The sequence below is a fragment of the Lolium perenne genome, chromosome 6 (assembly GCF_019359855.2).
Source record: "Lolium perenne isolate Kyuss_39 chromosome 6, Kyuss_2.0, whole genome shotgun sequence".
NCBI classification, from domain to species: domain Eukaryota; kingdom Viridiplantae; phylum Streptophyta; class Magnoliopsida; order Poales; family Poaceae; genus Lolium; species Lolium perenne.
This window is the reverse complement of record NC_067249.2, coordinates 52,391,462-52,409,846: the sequence shown is the minus strand read 5'-3', so window position 1 is coordinate 52,409,846 and position 18,385 is coordinate 52,391,462.

Below are 18,385 nucleotides of genomic sequence, written 5' to 3'. Positions count from 1 at the left end.
TTGATAACCTTCAAAGTCATATTCATTCAGATAAAATTTGTACTAAACAAGGAAGAATAAAAGACATGATTAAATAGATCACAATATAAATGGTTGGATCACAACAACTCAATTGCTTGCTTGAGATAGAGGGAAATAGGTTTACTGACTCAACATAAAAGTAAAAGATAGGCCCTTCGCAGAGGGAAGCAGGGATTAAATCATGTGCTAGAGCTTTTTAAGTTTGAAATCATAAAGAGAGCATAAAAATAAAGTTTTGAGAGGTGTTTGTTGTTGTCAACGAATGGTAGTGGGCACTCTAACGCCCTTGTCAAACAGACTTTCAAAGAGCGGCTCCCATGAAGGACATTATCTCTACCAACAAGGTAGATCATCCCTCTTCTCTTTTGTTTACACATGTATTTTAGTTTTATTTATGGATGACACTCCTCCCAACCTTTGCTTTCACAAGCCATGGCTAACCGAATCCTCGGGTGCCTTCCAACATTTCACATACCATGGAGGAGTGTCTATTGCAAAATTAAGTTGCTTACTGATAAATCAGGGCAAAACATGTGAAGAGAATTATTAATGTAAGTTATTAATTTGGGCTGGGCACCCCGTTGCCAGCTCTTTTTGCAAAATTATTGGATAAGCGGATGTATATGCCACTAGTCCATTGGTGAAAGTCTGTCCAACAAGATTGAAAGATAAAACACTACATACTTCCTCATGAGCTATAAAAGATTGACACAAATAAGAGATAATAACTTTTGAATTGTTTAAAGGTAGCACATGAAATTTTTACTTGGATTGGCGCAAAATACCACATAATAGGTAGTTATGGTGGACACAAATGGCGTGGATTTGGTTTAAGGTTTTGGATGCACGAGAAGCATTCCCTCTCAGTACAGGTCTTTGGCTAGCAAGGTTGGTTAGCAAGCATAAGAGTTGAGGGAAAACAAACAAATATACATGTGATAGAAACAATCGTGCATCTTCCTTGTAAGCACAAACAATTTTAACTTCAGAATACTAAGCTCATTAGCTAACAAGAAAGAAAGATAATGAAATAATATATCTACATGTACTTCCCTCTTTTCTACTTAAGCCTCAAAGTATTGTTGCTATTGACCAATGCTAAGTTTGCCAAAACCAAATAGATTTACTTGATGCTCCCAAAGTGATATCAATACTAACAACAAGATCAATCATATAACAGAAATTGCAAACTAAAATAAGGTGTGCAAAAAGTAAATGATAAAACCTCTCATTAATATTCCATAACGATAATCACACCAAGGGATACATAGATAACCAACTAAAAGAGAGATACTTCCACACTGCAAACCATCTTATATGATAACTTCCCTACTCATGATATGACACTACTTGACAGTAAAAAGGTAAAAGATAGTGATGATGTGATACCGCGGCACTCCCCCCAAGCTTGGAACAAGCCAAGGGGATGCCAATACCAATGATGAATTACTCCTTCGGTGATGGTGGTGAATTCTTGATAAGCTTCTTAACAAGCTCCTTTAGCTCATCAATCTCGTAGGTGAGGTTGCAGATCAGCTCCGAGTTGTGCTCGACGCGGTTAATGAGTATGTCAGACCGCGAGTCCCAACTCTTAGAGTTGTTTCCCCACTCCTCAGCTTCAGGTTTCATCCCTCATGCATTGTTAGAACGATCCATATCCGAACAACTAGGCAATTCTGCCACAGGAATCCTTTCAATTTGACTCGTATGAATTAGAGTATGGAAGGGGTTATTGATGCCTGGAGAAGATGTCCTTGAAGCTAGGAAGCGACGTGGGACTTTTCCTCCGGTGCTAATCCGTGCACTTCTCTTGAGGTTGAACAAATTCGCCACCACCCCGATGCTTGCGACGGTGGCGCGCGGGTATACACGCGGGTCTTCCTCCACTTCTCCTTCATCTTCACTCTCGACTTCCTCTTTCAACTCGGGATCTTGAATATTTTCCTCCGAAGGCCCCTTGCTTTTGTTGTTGGAGACCATGGTGCTTCTAGATCAAAAACAGATCCTGGCAGAAAACAGCTCGAAACAAAACACGACGAGAAGACGATATACGAACCTCAGGGGATCCGGGGGATTATATAACAAAAAATTTCACGACAAAAGGAAAGCACCAGGTCGAACCTGAGTGGGAGAGGGACTCCGAGGAGCCGTCCTCATATGGCGGCGTGGCCAGAGTGGGGCCTGCGCCACCACGTGGGGACGCGCCCTCGTGCGTCTCCTCCACTCCGATTCGATCTCGTAATTTTTCATATTTTCTAAAAATAGCAAAAAATATTGTTCGGAAAGTTAAACGCGGACTTTTTACTACCAAAACTGTTACCTATTCGAAGTCGAACTCTGCATAACTATCAATTTGATCTTTGATGAAAGTTTCCGGAGTCACCACTCGAATAACATCAACATCTTCATTATAAGAATCTCCAGAAATATAATGTTTGAGTCTTTGTCCATTCACCACTTGTGTGGCATCATCTTTTAGAGAAGCAATTTTTATTGCCCCTGAATGATACACCTCCACAATGACATATGGTCCTTCCCATTTTGAGAGTAATTTTCCTGCAAAAAATCTGAGACCAGACCGATACAATAGGACTTTATCTGCAACATTAAATTCTCTTTTAATAATTCTTCTATCATGCCATTTCTTAACTTTCTCCTTAAAAAGTCTAGCATTTTCATAAGCTTCACTTCTCCACTCATCTAAAGAACTCAATTGTAGCAACCTTTTCTTACCGGCAAGTTTAAAATCTTTATTAAGTTCTCTTACAGCCCAATAAGCTTTGTGCTCTAGTTCTAAAGGTAAATGACAAGCTTTTCCATAAACCATTTTATAAGGAGACATACCCATAGGATTTTTATAAGCAGTTCTATAAGCCCACAACGCTTCCTTCAACTTACTAGCCCAATTTTTTCTAGATTTATTAACAGTCTTTTGCAAGATAGATTTAATTTCTCTATTTGATATTTCTACTTGCCCACTAGTTTGAGGATGATAAGCTGAAGCAATTCTATGATTAATACCATATTTAGCAAGAGTTTTTCTAAAACCACCATGAATAAAATGAGAACCTCCATCAGTCATAAGATATCTAGGTACTCCAAACCTAGGAAAAATAACATCTAAAAGCATTTTTAAAGAGGTCTCACCATCAGCACTTTTTGTGGGTATGGCTTCCACCCATTTAGTAACATAATCAACAGCAACAAGTATATGAGTGTTACCTTCTGAAGAAGGGAAAGGACCCATGAAGTCAAATCCCCAACAATCAAATGGTTCAATAACAAGAGTATAATTCATAGGCATTTCATTGCGTCTAGAGATATTACCAACTCTTTGACATTCATCACAAGACAAAATAAACTTTCTTGCATCTTTGAAGAGAGTTGGCCAATAAAATCCTGACTGTAGAACCTTTTGCGCGGTTCTATCTCCGGCGTGATGTCCTCCATAAACACTACCATGACACTTACTCAATATCTCTTGTTGTTCATATTCGGGGACACATCTTCGCATAATACCATCCACTCCTTCTTTATATAAGTGTGGGTCATCCCAAAAATAATGCCTCAAGTCATAAAAGAATTTACTCCTTTGCTGAGCTGAAAAGGTTGGAGGCAAGTACTTGGAAACAATAAAGTTAGCATAATCAGCATATAGGACTATCTCGCGAGCTCACCTTTATTGCAGCCAATTGTTCATTTGGAAAACTATCATTAACAGGAACAGGATCATAAGCAATATTTTCCAATCTAGACAAATTATCAGCAACAGGATTATCAGCACCTTTCCTATCTACAATATGTAAATCAAATTCTTGCAAAAGAAGCACTCATCTAATAAGCCTTGGCTTAGCATCTTTCTTTTCCATAAGGTACCTAATTGCAGCATGATCAGTATGAACTGTGACTTTTGAATCGACAATATAATGTCTAAACTTGTCAGAAGCAAAAACTACAGCTAATAACTCTTTTTCAGTTGTAGCATAATTTCTTTGAGCAGCATCAAGAGTCTTACTAGCATAATGAATAACATTCAATTTTTTATCTAATCGCTGTCCAAGAACAGCACGAACAACAAAATCACTAGCATCACACATAATTTCAAAAGGTAAATTCCAATCAGGAGGTTCAACTACAGGAGCAGTTGTTAAGGCTTTCTTTAGAGTTTCAAAAGCTTCCTTACAATCATCATCAAAAACAAAAGGTACATCCTTTTGAAGAAGATTAGTAAGAGGCTTTGAAATTTTAGAGAAATCTTTAATAAATCTCCTATAAAAACTAGCATGACCAAGAATACTACGAATACCTTTAACATCCCTAGGATAGGGCATCTTCTCAATTGCTTCAACTTTAGCTCTATCAAGTTCAATACCTCTCTCAGAAATTTTATGTCCCAATACAATTCCTTCATTAACCATAAAGTGGCATTTCTCCCAATTAAGAACAAGGTTAGTTTCTTCACATCTCTGCAAAACTTTATCAAGGTTTCGCAAACAATTATCAAAAGAATTCCCATAGACAGAAAAATCATCCATGAATACCTCTACAATCTTTTCACAAAAGCCATGGAAAATAGTAGACATGCATCTTTGAAAAGTAGCAGGAGCATTACATAAACCAAAAGGCATACGCCTATAAGCATAAGTTCCATAGGGACAAGCGAAAGTGGTTTTCTCTTGATCTTTGGCTCTAACAACAATTTGTGAAAACCCAGAATAACCATCAAGAAAGCAGAAATGAGTATTTTTAGAAAAAACCTTTCTAGCATTTGATCAATAAAAGGCAAAGGGTAATGATCTTTCTTAGTAACTTTATTAACTTTTCGAAAATCAATGCACATTCTATACCCTACAACTACTCTTTGATGGATGAGCTCATCATTATCATTAGGTACAACAGTTATTCCTCCTTTCTTAGGAACACAATGCACAGGACTAACCCATCTACTATCAGCAATAGGATATATAATACCAGCTTCAAGAAATTTCAATCCCTCATTCCTTACCACATCCTTCATCTTAGGAATTAGACGACGCTGATGTTCAACAACATGCTTTGCATCATCTTCCATGTTGATGGCATGTTGGCAAATGGAGGGAGAAATCCCCTTCAAGTCATCAAGAGTGTAGCCAATAGCTCCTCGGTGTTTCTTCAATATTTCCAATAATCTTTCTTCCTCAAAATCTGAAAGCTTAGCACTAATAATAACAGGATATGTTTTCTTATCATCAATATAAGCATACTTAAGATTATCAGGTAACGCTTTCAAATCAAAAACATGATCTAAGAATGGGTTGACAAAGAAAAATTTCATCAAGCTCATTCCTTTCTTCCCTAAAGACTTCACTCTCATGATCCTCCAAATATTGCTGCAAAGGATTATTAGGAGCGAGAGCAATAGATGCAAGTGATACGTCTCCAATGTATCTATAATTTCTTATGTTCCATGCTAGTTTTATGACAATACCTACATGTTTTATTCATACTTTATATCGTTTTGATGCATTTTCTGGAACTAACCTATTAACGAGATGCCAAAGTGCCAGTTCCTGTTTTCTGCTGTTTTTGGTTTCAGAAATCCTACAAAGGAAATATTCTCGGAATTGGACGAAATCAACGCCCAGGGTCTTATATTTCACGGAAGCTTCCAGAGAGCCAGAGAGGGACCAGAGGGGAGCCCTGGGGGCCCCACCCCACCTAGCTGCGCGGCCAAGGGGGGCGCGCCCCCCTATGGTGTGGCTCCACCAGGACTCCTCCGAGGCTGCCCTTCCGCCTATATAAAGCCTCCGTCGCGAAAACCCTAAAAGAATAAGCCACGGGACGAGAAAAGTTATGCAGCCGCCGCCATCGCGAAGCCAAGTTCGGGGGACAGAAGTCTCTGTTCCGGCACGCCGCCGGGACGGGGAAGTGCCCCCGGAAGGCATCTCCATCGACATCATCGCCATCTTCACCGCCGTTGCTGTCTCCTATGATGAGGAGGGAGTAGTTCTCCATCGAGGCTAAGGGCTCTACCGGTAGCTATGTGGTTAATCTCTCTCATGTACCTCAATACAATGATCTCATGAGCTGCCTTACATGATTGAGATCCATATGATGAGCTTTGTATCACTATTAATCTATGTGCTACTCTAGTGATGTTATTAAAGTAGTCTATTCCTCCTTCTTGATGTAAAGGTGACAGTGTGTGCATCATGTAGTACTTGGCGTAGGTTATGACTGTAATCTCTTGTAGATTATGGAGTTAACTATTACTATGATAGTATTGATGTGATCTATTCCCCCTTTCATAGCTTAAAGGTGACAGTGTGTATGCTATGTTAGTACTCGGTCTAAATTGCAACGGTCTATTATGCTCTAGAGGTTACTTAAATATGAACACCGAATGTTGTGGCGCTTGTTAACTCCGGCTTGAGGGAGCTCTTGTAGCCCTACACAATGAATGGGGTTTGTTATCAAACAAGAGAGTGTATGTAGCACAAGTGAGGAGAAGTTATTTATTTGTTATGTGATCAATGTTGAGAGTGTCCACTAGTGAAAGTATGATCCCTAGGCCTTGTTTCCAAATACTGCAAACATCGCTTGTTTACTGTTTTACTGCATCTTTACTTCCTGCAATATTACCACCATCTATACCACCTGTGTTTTACTATCTCTTCGCCGAACTAGTGCACCTATACATCTGACAAGTGTATTAGGTATGTTGGGGACACAAGAGACTTCTTGTATCTTAATTGCAGGGTTGCTTGAGAGGGATATCTCTGACCTCTACCTCCCTGAGTTCGATAAACCTTGGGTGATTCACTTAAGGGAAACTTGTTGCTGTTCTACAAACCTCTGCTTTTGGAGGCCCAACACTGTCTACAGGAATAGAAGCGTGCATAGACATCAAGCTATTTTCTGGCGCCGTTGCCGAGGAGGTAAGGTAAAAGGTATCCCCTTCTTCATCGACAACTTATCAGGTCACCTCTAGGGAAACTATATTTTTATTCCGTCACATCTTATGTACTTTACTTGGAGCGTCTGTGTGCTTTTATTTTCATTTTGTTATTTTCATTCTCTGAATAAATTCATGCTTGTGTGGGAGAGAGACACGCTCCGCTTTTTCATATGAACACTAGTGTTCTTCGCTTTTACTTTTAATGTTCATGGCGGAGTTGAAAACCGCTTCGTTAATTGCTATTTGTTTGGAAACAGGAAATGCTTCATGTGGTAATTGGTATAATGTCTTGAATAATTTGATACTTGGCAATTTTTGTGCTCATATAGATCATGTTTAAGCTCTTGCATCATGTACTTTGCACCTATTAATGAAGAACTACATAGAGCTTGTTAAAATTTGGTTTGCATGATTGGTCTCTCTAGAGTCTAGATATTTTCTGGTTAAGCTGTTTGAACAACAAGGAAGACAGTGTAGAGTCTTATAATGCTTGCAATATGTTCTTATGTAAGTTTTGCTGTACCGGTTTATACTTGAGTTTGCTTCAAACAACCTTGCTAGCCTAAGCCTTGTATTGAGAGGGAATTCTTCTCGTGCATCCAAATCCTTGAGCCAAAAACTATGCCATTTGTGTCCACCATACCTACCTACTACATGGTATTTTTCTGCCATTCCAAAGTACATTACTTGAGTGCTACCTTTAAAATTCTATTCTTTGTCTTTGCAATATATAGCTCATGGGAAAATAGCCTTAAAAACTATTGTGGTAAAGAATATGTAGCTTATGTATCTTATTTCTTATAAGTTGCTTGTTGAGCGGTAACCATGTTTCTGGGGACGCCATCAAATTTTACACCTTTGTTGAATATCATGTGAGTTGATATGCATGTTCGTCTTGTCTGAAGTAAGGGCGATTTTCATGATCAAATGGTTTGAGTATGCATATTGTTAGAGAAGAACATTGGGCCGCTAACTAAAACCATGAATCATGGTGGAAGTTTCAGTTTGGACATCAATCCTCAATCTCTTATGAGAATATTATCTGTTGTTGAATGCTTATGCATTAAAGAGGAGTCCATTATCTGTTGTCTATGTTGTCCCGGTATGAATGTCCTAAGATGAGATCTATCAAAAACGAGAAATCAAATGCGATCTATCTCCTTGGACCTTTGTACAGGCGGCATAGAGGTACCCCTTTGTGACACTTGGTTGAAACATATGTTATGCAATGATAATCCGTGTTAATCCAAGCTAATTAGGACAAGGTGCGAGCACTATTGGTATTCTATGCATGAGGCTTGCAACTTATAAGATGTCTTATACATAACACATATGATTTATTACTACCGTTGACAAAATTGTTTCTATGTTTTCAAAATGAAAAGCTCTAGCACAAAAATAGTAATCCATGCTTCCCTCTGCGAAGGGCCATTCTTTTACTTTATGTTGAGTCAGTTTACCTACTTCTTTCTATCTTAGAAGCAAACACTTGTGTCAACTGTGTGCATTGATTCTTACATGTTTACCTATTGCACTTGTTATATTGCTTTATGTTGACAACTATCCATGAGATATACATGTTACAAGTTGAAAGCAATTGCTGAAACTTAATCATCCTTTGTGTTGCTTCAATGCCTTCTACTTTGAATCCATTGCTTTATGAGTTAACTCTTATGCAAGACTTATTGATGCTTGTCTTGAAAGTACTATTCATGAAAAGTCTTTGCTAAATGATTCAGTTGTTTAATCATTATCTTTACCATTGCTTTGAATCACTTCATTCATCTCATATGCTTTACAATAGTATTGATCAAGATCATGTTGGTAGCATGTCACTTAAGAAATTATCCTTGTTATCGTTTACCTACTCGAGGGCGAGTAGGAACTAAGCTTGGGGATGCTTGATACGTCTCCAACGTATCTATAATTTCTTATGTTCCATGCTAGTTTTATGACAATACCTACATGTTTTATTCATACTTTATATCGTTTTGATGCATTTTCCGGAACTAACCTATTAACGAGATGCCGAAGTGCCAGTTCCTGTTTTCTGCTGTTTTTGGTTTCAAAAATCCTACAAAGGAAATATTCTCGGAATTGGACGAAATCAACGCCCAGGGTCTTATATTTCAAGGAAGCTTCCAGAGAGCCAGAGAGGGACCAGAGGGGAGCCCTGGGGGGCCCACCCCACCTGGTGGCGCGGCCAAGGGGGGGCGCGCCCCCCTATGGTCTGGCTCCACCAGGACTCCTCCGAGGCTGCCCTTCCGCCTATATAAAGCCTCCGTCGCGAAAACCCTAAAAGAATAAGCCACGGGACGAGAAAAGTTACGCAGCCGCCGCCATCGCGAAGCCAAGTTCGGGGGACAGAAGTCTCTGTTCCGGCACGCCGCCGGGACGGGGAAGTGCCCCCGGAAGGCATCTCCATCGACATCATCGCCATCTTCACCGCCACTGCTGTCTCCTATGATGAGGAGGGAGTAGTTCTCCATTGAGGCTAAGGGCTCTACCGGTAGCTATGTGGTTAATCTCTCTCATGTACCTCAATACAATGATCTCATGAGCTGCCTTACATGATTGAGATCCATATGATGAGCTTTGTATCACTATTAACCTATGTGCTACTCTAGTGATGTTATTAAAGTAGTCTATTCCTCCTTCATGATGTAAAGGTGACAGTGTGTGCATCATGTAGTACTTGGCGTAGGTTATGATTGTAATCTCTTGTAGATTATGGAGTTAACTATTACTATGATAGTATTGATGTGATCTATTCCCCCTTTCATAGTTTAAAGGTGACAGTGTGTATGCTATGTTAGTACTCGGTCTAAATTGCAACGGTCTATTATGCTCTAGAGGTTACTAAAATATGAACACCGAATGTTGTGGCGCTTGTTAACTCCGGCTTGAGGGAGCTCTTGTAGCCCTACACAATGAATGGTGTTTGTTATCAAACAAGAGAGTGTATGTAGCACAAGTGAGGAGAAGTTATTTATTTGTTATGTGATCAATGTTGAGAGTGTCCACTAGTGAAAGTATGATCCCTAGGCCTTGTTTCCAAATACTGCAAACATCGCTTGTTTCTTGTTTTTCGCATCTTTACTTCCTGCAATATTACCACCATCTATACCACCTGTGTTTTACTATCTCTTCACCGAACTAGTGCACCTATACATCTGACAAGTGTATTAGGTGTGTTGGGGACACAAGAGACTTCTTGTATCTTAATTGCAGGGTTGCTTGAGAGGGATATCTCTGACCTCTACCTCCCTGAGTTCGATAAACCTTGGGTGATTCACTTAAGGGAAACTTGCTGCTGTTCTACAAACCTCTGCTCTTGGAGGCCCAACACTGTCTACAGGAATAGAAGCATGCGTAGACATCAGCAAGCTGTTCAACTCTAAAATCATCATTGGGCAATTCAGCTTCATAAGGAACTTTGGCAAATTTAGAGAAATTAAACTCATAAGATTCACCAGCAAATTTAATCACAATTTTCTCTTTCTTGCAATCTATAATAGCTCCACAAGTATTTAGAAAAGGTCTACCAAATATGATAGGACAAGTCTTACTAGCAGCAGAACCAAGCACCAAAAAGTCAGCAGGATATTTAATCTTACCACATAGAACTTCCACATCTCGAACAATACCAATAGGAGAGATAGTTTCTCTATTAGCTAGCCGAATAACCACATCAATATCTTCGAGTTAGAAGAACCAATTTCATGCATGATTTCCCTGTAAAGCTCATAAGGAATGGCACTTGCACCAATATCGCATAAACCATAATAACAATGATCACCAATTCTAACAGAGAGCATAGGAACACTGGATTTCCTAGACTTACTAGGATGTGAAACAATATTAGAAGCATCTTCACAGAAAATGATGTGACCATCTTCTACATTTTCAGTCACAAGGTCTTTAACTATTGCAACAGCAGGTTCAACATTTATTTGCTCCTCAGGTTCTATAGGTTTCTTTGCACTTTTGTTAACCACACTAGTTATAATAGAATACTCTTTCATTTTAGCAGGAAAAGGAATTTTTTTCAATATAAGCTTCAGGAAGAATGTGATCAACAGTTTTAACTTCAATAGATTTACCTATAGGTGAATCAGTTTTATCTTTGTAAGGTTCATGATACTTATTAAAACTCTTCCTAGGCAATTCAAAATGAGAGGCAAAAGCTTTATAGAAATTTGCAACAACTTGAGAGTCAAGGCCATAAGTAGCACTCATATTTCGAAATTTATCAGTATCCATAAAAGTTTCAATGCATTCATAATCATAATTTATACCTGACTCTCTACCTTTGTCATTCTCCCATCCTTCAGTATTCTCTTGAATCCGATCAAGAAGGTCCCATTTAAACTCTTCTTTGTTGCGCGTGAATGATCCAGAACAAGTAGTATCCAGCAAGGTTTTATCTTGAAAAGAAAGTCTTGCATAGAAATTATCAACGATGATATTACCAGGAAGCTCATGAATGGGGAATTTGAGCATTAAAGACTTCAATCTCCCCCATGCTTGGGCAATACTCTCTCCATCATGAGGCCATAAATTATATATGCGGTTTCGGTCTTTGTGAATTTCACTTGGAGGATAGAATTTAGAATAAAATAGAGGCATAATATCCTTCCAATCAAGAGAATGCACATTCTTCAGCAGTTTATACCAATGCGCCGCTTTATTAGACAACGACATAGAGAATAGTTTCTTCCTAACTTCATCCATAGAAATACCTGCACACTTGAATAACCCGCATAATTCATGTAAAAATAGTAAATGATCCCCAGGATGGACAGTTCCATCCCCTTCTTAGCGGTTATCCACAACACGTTCAATAATTTTCATAGGTATTTTATATGGAATCACTTTCTCACCTGACGCCTCATCCACTACCGTTGCAGTAGTAGTAGATTTTCCAAATAGGAATTCAAGAGAAGATCTCTCCATAATGAATTATAGCAGCAGGCAGAAATAAAAACAGCACGTACAATAAAAGTTTTCCTTACCAATTCCACTTACCAATAGCGCTTCACTCCCCGGCAACGGCGCCAGAAAATAGTCTTGATGACCCACAAGTATAGGGGGTGTATCGTAGTACTTTCGATAAATAAGAGTGTCGAACCCAACGAGGAGAAGAAGGTGTTGATAAGCAGTTTCGATGATGGATTCACTGTAAATGCTCACAGACAAGTTTTCAGGAGGTTTTGATATAGCAGATAAATAAAATACAAGTAAGTAAAATGCGAGAATAATAATTGCAGCAAGTGGCCCAATCCTTTTTAGCACAAAGGACAAGCCGGTTTATGATGACCAAACGTTCTTGAGGACACACGGGAATTTAGTCTAGTGCTTTTGCTTCATATAGTTGATTAATCTTCATTGTTTTGATAAGTGTTGTGTGGGTGAATGATGTCTACGGGTGCTTCTATTCTTGTAGACAGTGTTGGGCCTCCAAGAGCAGAGGTTTGTAGAACAGCAGCAAGTTTCCCTTAAGTGGATCACCCAAGGTTTATCGAACTCAGGGAGGAAGAGGTCAAAGATATCCCTCTCAAGCAACCCTGCAATCACGATACAAGAAGTCTCTTGTGTCCCCAACACACCTAATACACTTGTCAGATGTATAGGTGCACTAGTTCGGCGAAGAGATAGTGAAATACAAATAGTATGGATGTATATGAGTGGTAATAGCAATCTGAATAAAATATGGCAGCGAGTAAACATGCAACAGAACAGTAAATAAACGGAGTTTCAGTGCTTGGAAGCAAGGCCTGATACGTCTCCGACGTATCGATAATTTCTTATGTTCCATGCCACATTATTGATGTTATCTACATGTTTTATGCACACTTTATGTCATATTCGTGCATTTTCTGGAACTAACCTATTAACAAGATGCCGAAGTGCCGATTTGTTTTCATTGCTTTTGGTTTCAGAAATCCTAGTAAGGAAATATTCTCGGAATTGGACGAAATCAAAGCCCAGGGGCCTATTTTCTCACGAAGCTTCCGAAGTCCGAAGGAGAGACGAAGAGGGGCCACGGAGGGGCCACACCATAGGGCGGCGCGGCCCCCTTGGCCGCGCGGCCCTGTGGTGTGGGGCCCCCGTGCCGCCTCTTGACCTGCCCTTCCGCCTATAAAAAGTCTCCATGACGAAACCCCCAGTACCGAGAACCACGATACGGAAAACCTTCCAGAGACGCCGCCGCCGCCGATCCCATCTCGGGGGATCCAGGAGATCGCCTCCGGCACCCTGCCGGAGAGGGGAATCATCTCCCGGAGGACTCTACGCCGCCATGGTCGCCTCCGGTGTGATGTGTGAGTAGTCTACCCCTGGACTATGGGTCCATAGCAGTAGCTAGATGGTTGTCTTCTCCCCATTGTGCTATCATTGTCGGATCTTGTGAGCTGCCTAACATGATCAAGATCATCTATCTGTAATTCTATATGTTGCGTTTGTTGGGATCCGATGAATAGAGAATACTTGTTATGTTGATTATCAAAGTTATGCTATGTGTTGTTTATGATCTTGCATGCTCTCCGTTACTAGTAGATGCTCTGGCCAAGTAGATGCTTGTAACTCCAAGAGGGAGTACTTATGCTCGATAGTGGGTTCATGCCTGCATTGACACCGGGGACAAGGATGAAAGTTCTAAGGTTGTGTTGTGCTATTGCCACTAGGGATAAAACATTAGTGCTATGTTCAAGGATGTAGTCACTAGTTACATTACGCACCATACTTAATGCAATTGTCTCGTTGTTAGCAACTTAATACTGGAGGGGTTCGGATGATAACCTGAAGGTGGACTTTTTAGGCATAGATGCAGTTGGATGACGGTCTATGTACTTTGTCGTAATGCCCAATTAAATCTCACAATACTCATCATAATATGTATGTGCATGGTCATGCCCTCTTTATTTGTCAATTGCCCAACTGTAATTTGTTCACCCAACATGTTGTTCGTCTTATGGGAGAGACACCTCTAGTGAACTGTGGACCCCGGTCCAATTCTCTTTCTTGAAATACAATCTCATCGCAATACTGTTCTACTGTTTTTGCAAACAATCATCTTCCACACAATACGGTTAACTCTTTGTTACAGCAAGCCGGTGAGATTGAAAACCTCAACTTTGTTTCGTTGGGGCAAAGTACTTTGGTTGTGTTGTGCAGTTCCACGTTGGCGCCGGAATCCCTGGTGTTGCGCCGCACTACATCCCGCCGCCATCAACCTTTAACGTGCTTCTTGGCTCCTCCTGGTTCGATAAACCTTGGTTTCTTTCTGAGGGAAAACTTGCTGCTGTGCGCATCATACCTTCCTCTTGGGGTTGCCCAACGAACGTGTGAAATACACGCCATCAAGCATAGATTTCTGGCGCCGTTGCCGGGGAGATCAAGACACGCTGCAAGGGGAGTCTCCACTTCTCAATCTCTTTACTTTGTTTTTGTCTTGCTTAGTTTTATTTACTACTTTGTTTGCTGCACTAAATCAAAATACAAAAAAATTAGTTGCTAGTTTTACTTTATTTGCTATCTTGTTTGCTATATCTAAAACACAAAAAAATTAGTTTACTTGCATTTACTTTATTCATCATGTTTCCTTTTAATTTTACCACAAAAAACATACCGGTAGGACGTGGGTCTATAGTTGGGAGAAATAATATAGAAGAATTTTTCAATCATGTTAGTACTATTGAAAATTTTGAAGATAGACACTTGGTAGACCTTGCGCCTACTTATGAAATTGCTGCTGCGCATTTAGTTACTTTGTTGGAAACTAAATTTGTTAATCTTAATCCTATAATCCAACACATGTTTTTCACACTTGGTGATATGGAAGAAGGGGAAAAGAAAGATTTTGTATTAGAAACCCTTCTTAGAGAATTTGGTGGTCTAGCAAGAGAAGCTAGAAAGGTGTTTGCTAAATTTAATATGCTTGGTTCTCCTACTAATTTTGTTAGTCTCCTTGAAAGGATGGATATGGATAGAATAAGATACACTAATAATATTGATGATGGAGGGGAGATAAAAGCACCAATACCATGTAAGCTCTTAGCTATGAATGATGCATTAGAAAATAACTATGCTTGGCTAGTTCCTGAAAATTTGTTTGATGAGAGTAGCACGCCTAAGACTAATGAAAAGGGAGATGCTGAAACTTATGTATCCAATATACTATGCCTAGTTGAGAAAACTCCACACCCCGCTGAGAATGCATCACCCTTCGATAATACTTGATACACACTTTCAGCGCCTAGCTGAAAGGCGTTAAAGAAAAGCGCTTATGGGAGACAACCCATGTTTTTACCTACAGTACTTTGTTTTTATTTTGTGTCTTGGAAGTTGTTTACTACTGTAGCAACCTCTCCTTATCTTAGTTTTGTGTTTTGTTGTGCCAAGTTAAGCCGTTGATAGAAAAGTAAGTACTAGATTTGGATTACTGCACAGTTCCAGATTTCTTTGCTGTCACGAATCTGGGTCCACCTCCCTGTAGGTAGCTCAGAAAATTAAGCCAATTTACGTGCATGATCCTCAGATATGTACGCAACTTTCATTCAATTTGAGAATTTTCATTTGAGCAAGTCTGGTGCCATTTTAAAATTCGTCAATACGAACTGTTCTGTTTTGACAGATTCTGCCTTTTATTTCGCATTGCCTCTTTCGCTATGTTGGATGAATTTCTTTGATCCATTAATGTCCAGTAGCATTATGCAATGTCCAGAAGTGTTAAGAATGATTGTGTCACCTCTGAATATGTCAATTTATATTGTGCACTAACCCTCTAATGAGTTGTTTCGAGTTTGGTGTGGAGGAAGTTTTCAAGGATCAAGAGAGGAGTATGATGCAACATGATCAAGGAGAGTGAAAGCTCTAAGCTTGGGGATGCACCCGGTGGTTCACCCCTGCATATATCAAGAAGACTCAAGCGTCTAAGCTTGGGGATGCCCAAGGCATCCCCTTCTTCATCGACAACATTATCAGGTTCCTCCACTGAAACTATATTTTTATTCCATCACATCTTATGTGCTTTTTCTTGGAGCGTCGGTTTGTTTTTGTTTTTGTTTTGTTTGAATAAAATGGATCCTAGCATTCACTTTATGGGAGAGAGACACGCTCCGCTGTAGCATATGGACAAGTATGTCCTTGGTTTCTACTCATAGTATTCATGGCGAAGTTTCTCCTTCGTTAAATTGTTATATGGTTGGAATTGGAAAATGATACATGTAGTAATTGCTATAAATGTCTTGGGTAATGTGATACTTGGCAATTGTTGTGCTCATGTTTAAGCTCTTGCATCATATGCTTTGCACCCATTAATGAAGAAATACATAGAGCATGCTAAAATTTGGTTTGCATATTTGGTTTCTCTAAGGTCTAGATAATTTCTAGTATTGAGTTTGAACAACAAGGAAGACGGTGTAGAGTCTTATAATGTTTTCAATATGTCTTTTATGTGAGTTTTGCTGCACCGGTTCATCCTTGTGTTTGTTTCAAATAAGCCTTGCTAGCCTAAACCTTGTATCGAGAGGGAATACTTCTCATGCATCCAAAATACTTGAGCCAACCACTATGCCATTTGTGTCCACCATACCTACCTATACTACATGGTATTTTCCGCCATTCCAAAGTAAATTGCTTGAGTGCTACCTTTAAAATTCCATCATTCACCTTTGCAATATATAGCTCATGGGACAAATAGCTTAAAAACTATTGTGGTATTGAATATGTAATTATGCACTTTATCTCTTATTAAGTTGCTTGTTGTGCGATAACCATGTTCACTGGGGACGCCATCAACTATTCATTGTTGAATTTCATGTGAGTTGCTATGCATGTCCGTCTTGTCTGAAGTAAGAGAGATCTACCACCATATGGTTAAGCATGCATATGTTAGAGAAGAACATTGGGCCGCTAACTAAAGCCATGATCCATGGTGGAAGTTTCAGTTTTGGACAACAATCCTCAAATCTCAAATGAGAAAATTATTAATTGTTGTTATATACTTATGCATAAAAGAGGAGTCCATTATCTGTTGTCTATGTTGTCCCGGTATGGATGTCTAAGTTGAAGAATAATCAATAGCGAGAAATCCAATGCGAGCTTTCTCCTTAGACCTTTGTACAGGCGGCATAGAGGTACCCCTTTGTGACACTTGGTAAAAACAATGCATTGTGATGACCCGGTAGTCCAAGCTAATTAGGACAAGGTGCGGGCACTATTAGTACGCTATGCATGAGGCTTGCAACTTATAAGATATAATTTACATGATGCATATGCTTTATTACTACCGTTGACAAAATTGTTTCATGTTTTCAAAATCAAAGCTCTAGCACAAATATAGCAATCGATGCTTTTCCTCTATGGAGGACCATTCTTTTACTTTCAATGTTGAGTCAGTTCACCTATCTCTCTCCACCTCAAGAAGCAAACACTTGTGTGAACTGTGCATTGATTCCTACATATTTGCTTATTGCACTTATTATATTACTCTATGTTGACAATATCCATGAGATATACATGTTACAAGTTGAAAGCAACCGCTGAAACTTAATCTTCTTTTATGTTGCTTCAATATCTTTACTTTGAATTGTTGCTTTATGAGTTAACTCTTATGCAAGACTTATTGATGCTTGTCTTGAAGTGCTATTCATGAAAAGTCTTTGCTATATGATTCACTTGTTTACTCATGTCATATACATTGTTTTGATCGCTGCATTCACTACATATGCTTTACAAATAGTATGATCAAGATTATGATGGCATGTCACTCCGTAAATTATACGTGTTATCGTTTTACTGCTCGGGACGAGCAGAACTAAGCTTGGGGATGCTGATACGTCTCCGACGTATCGATAATTTCTTATGTTCCATGCCACATTATTGATGTTATCTACATGTTTTATGCACACTTTATGTCATATTCGTGCATTTTCTGGAACTAACCTATTAACAAGATGCCGAAGTGCCGATTCTTTGTTTCTGCTGTTTTTGGTTTCAGAAATCCTAGTAAGGAAATATTCTCGGAATTGGACGAAATCAAAGCCCAGGGGCCTATTTTCTCACGAAGCTTCCAGAAGTCCGAAGGAGAGACGAAGAGGGGCCACGGAGGGGCCACACCATAGGCGGCGCGGCCCCCCTTGGCCGCGCGGCCTGTGGTGTGGGGCCCCGTGCCGCCTCTTGACCTGCCCTTCCGCCTATAAAAAGTCTCCGTGACGAAACCCCCGATTCGAGAACCACGATACGGAAAACCTTCCAGAGACGCCGCCGCCGCCGATCCCATCTCGGGGATCCAGAGATCGCCTCCGGCACCCTGCCGGAGAGGGGAATCATCTCCCGGAGGACTCTACGCCACCATGGTCGCCTCCGGTGTGATGTGTGAGTAGTCTACCCCTGGACTATGGGTCCATAGCAGTAGCTAGATGG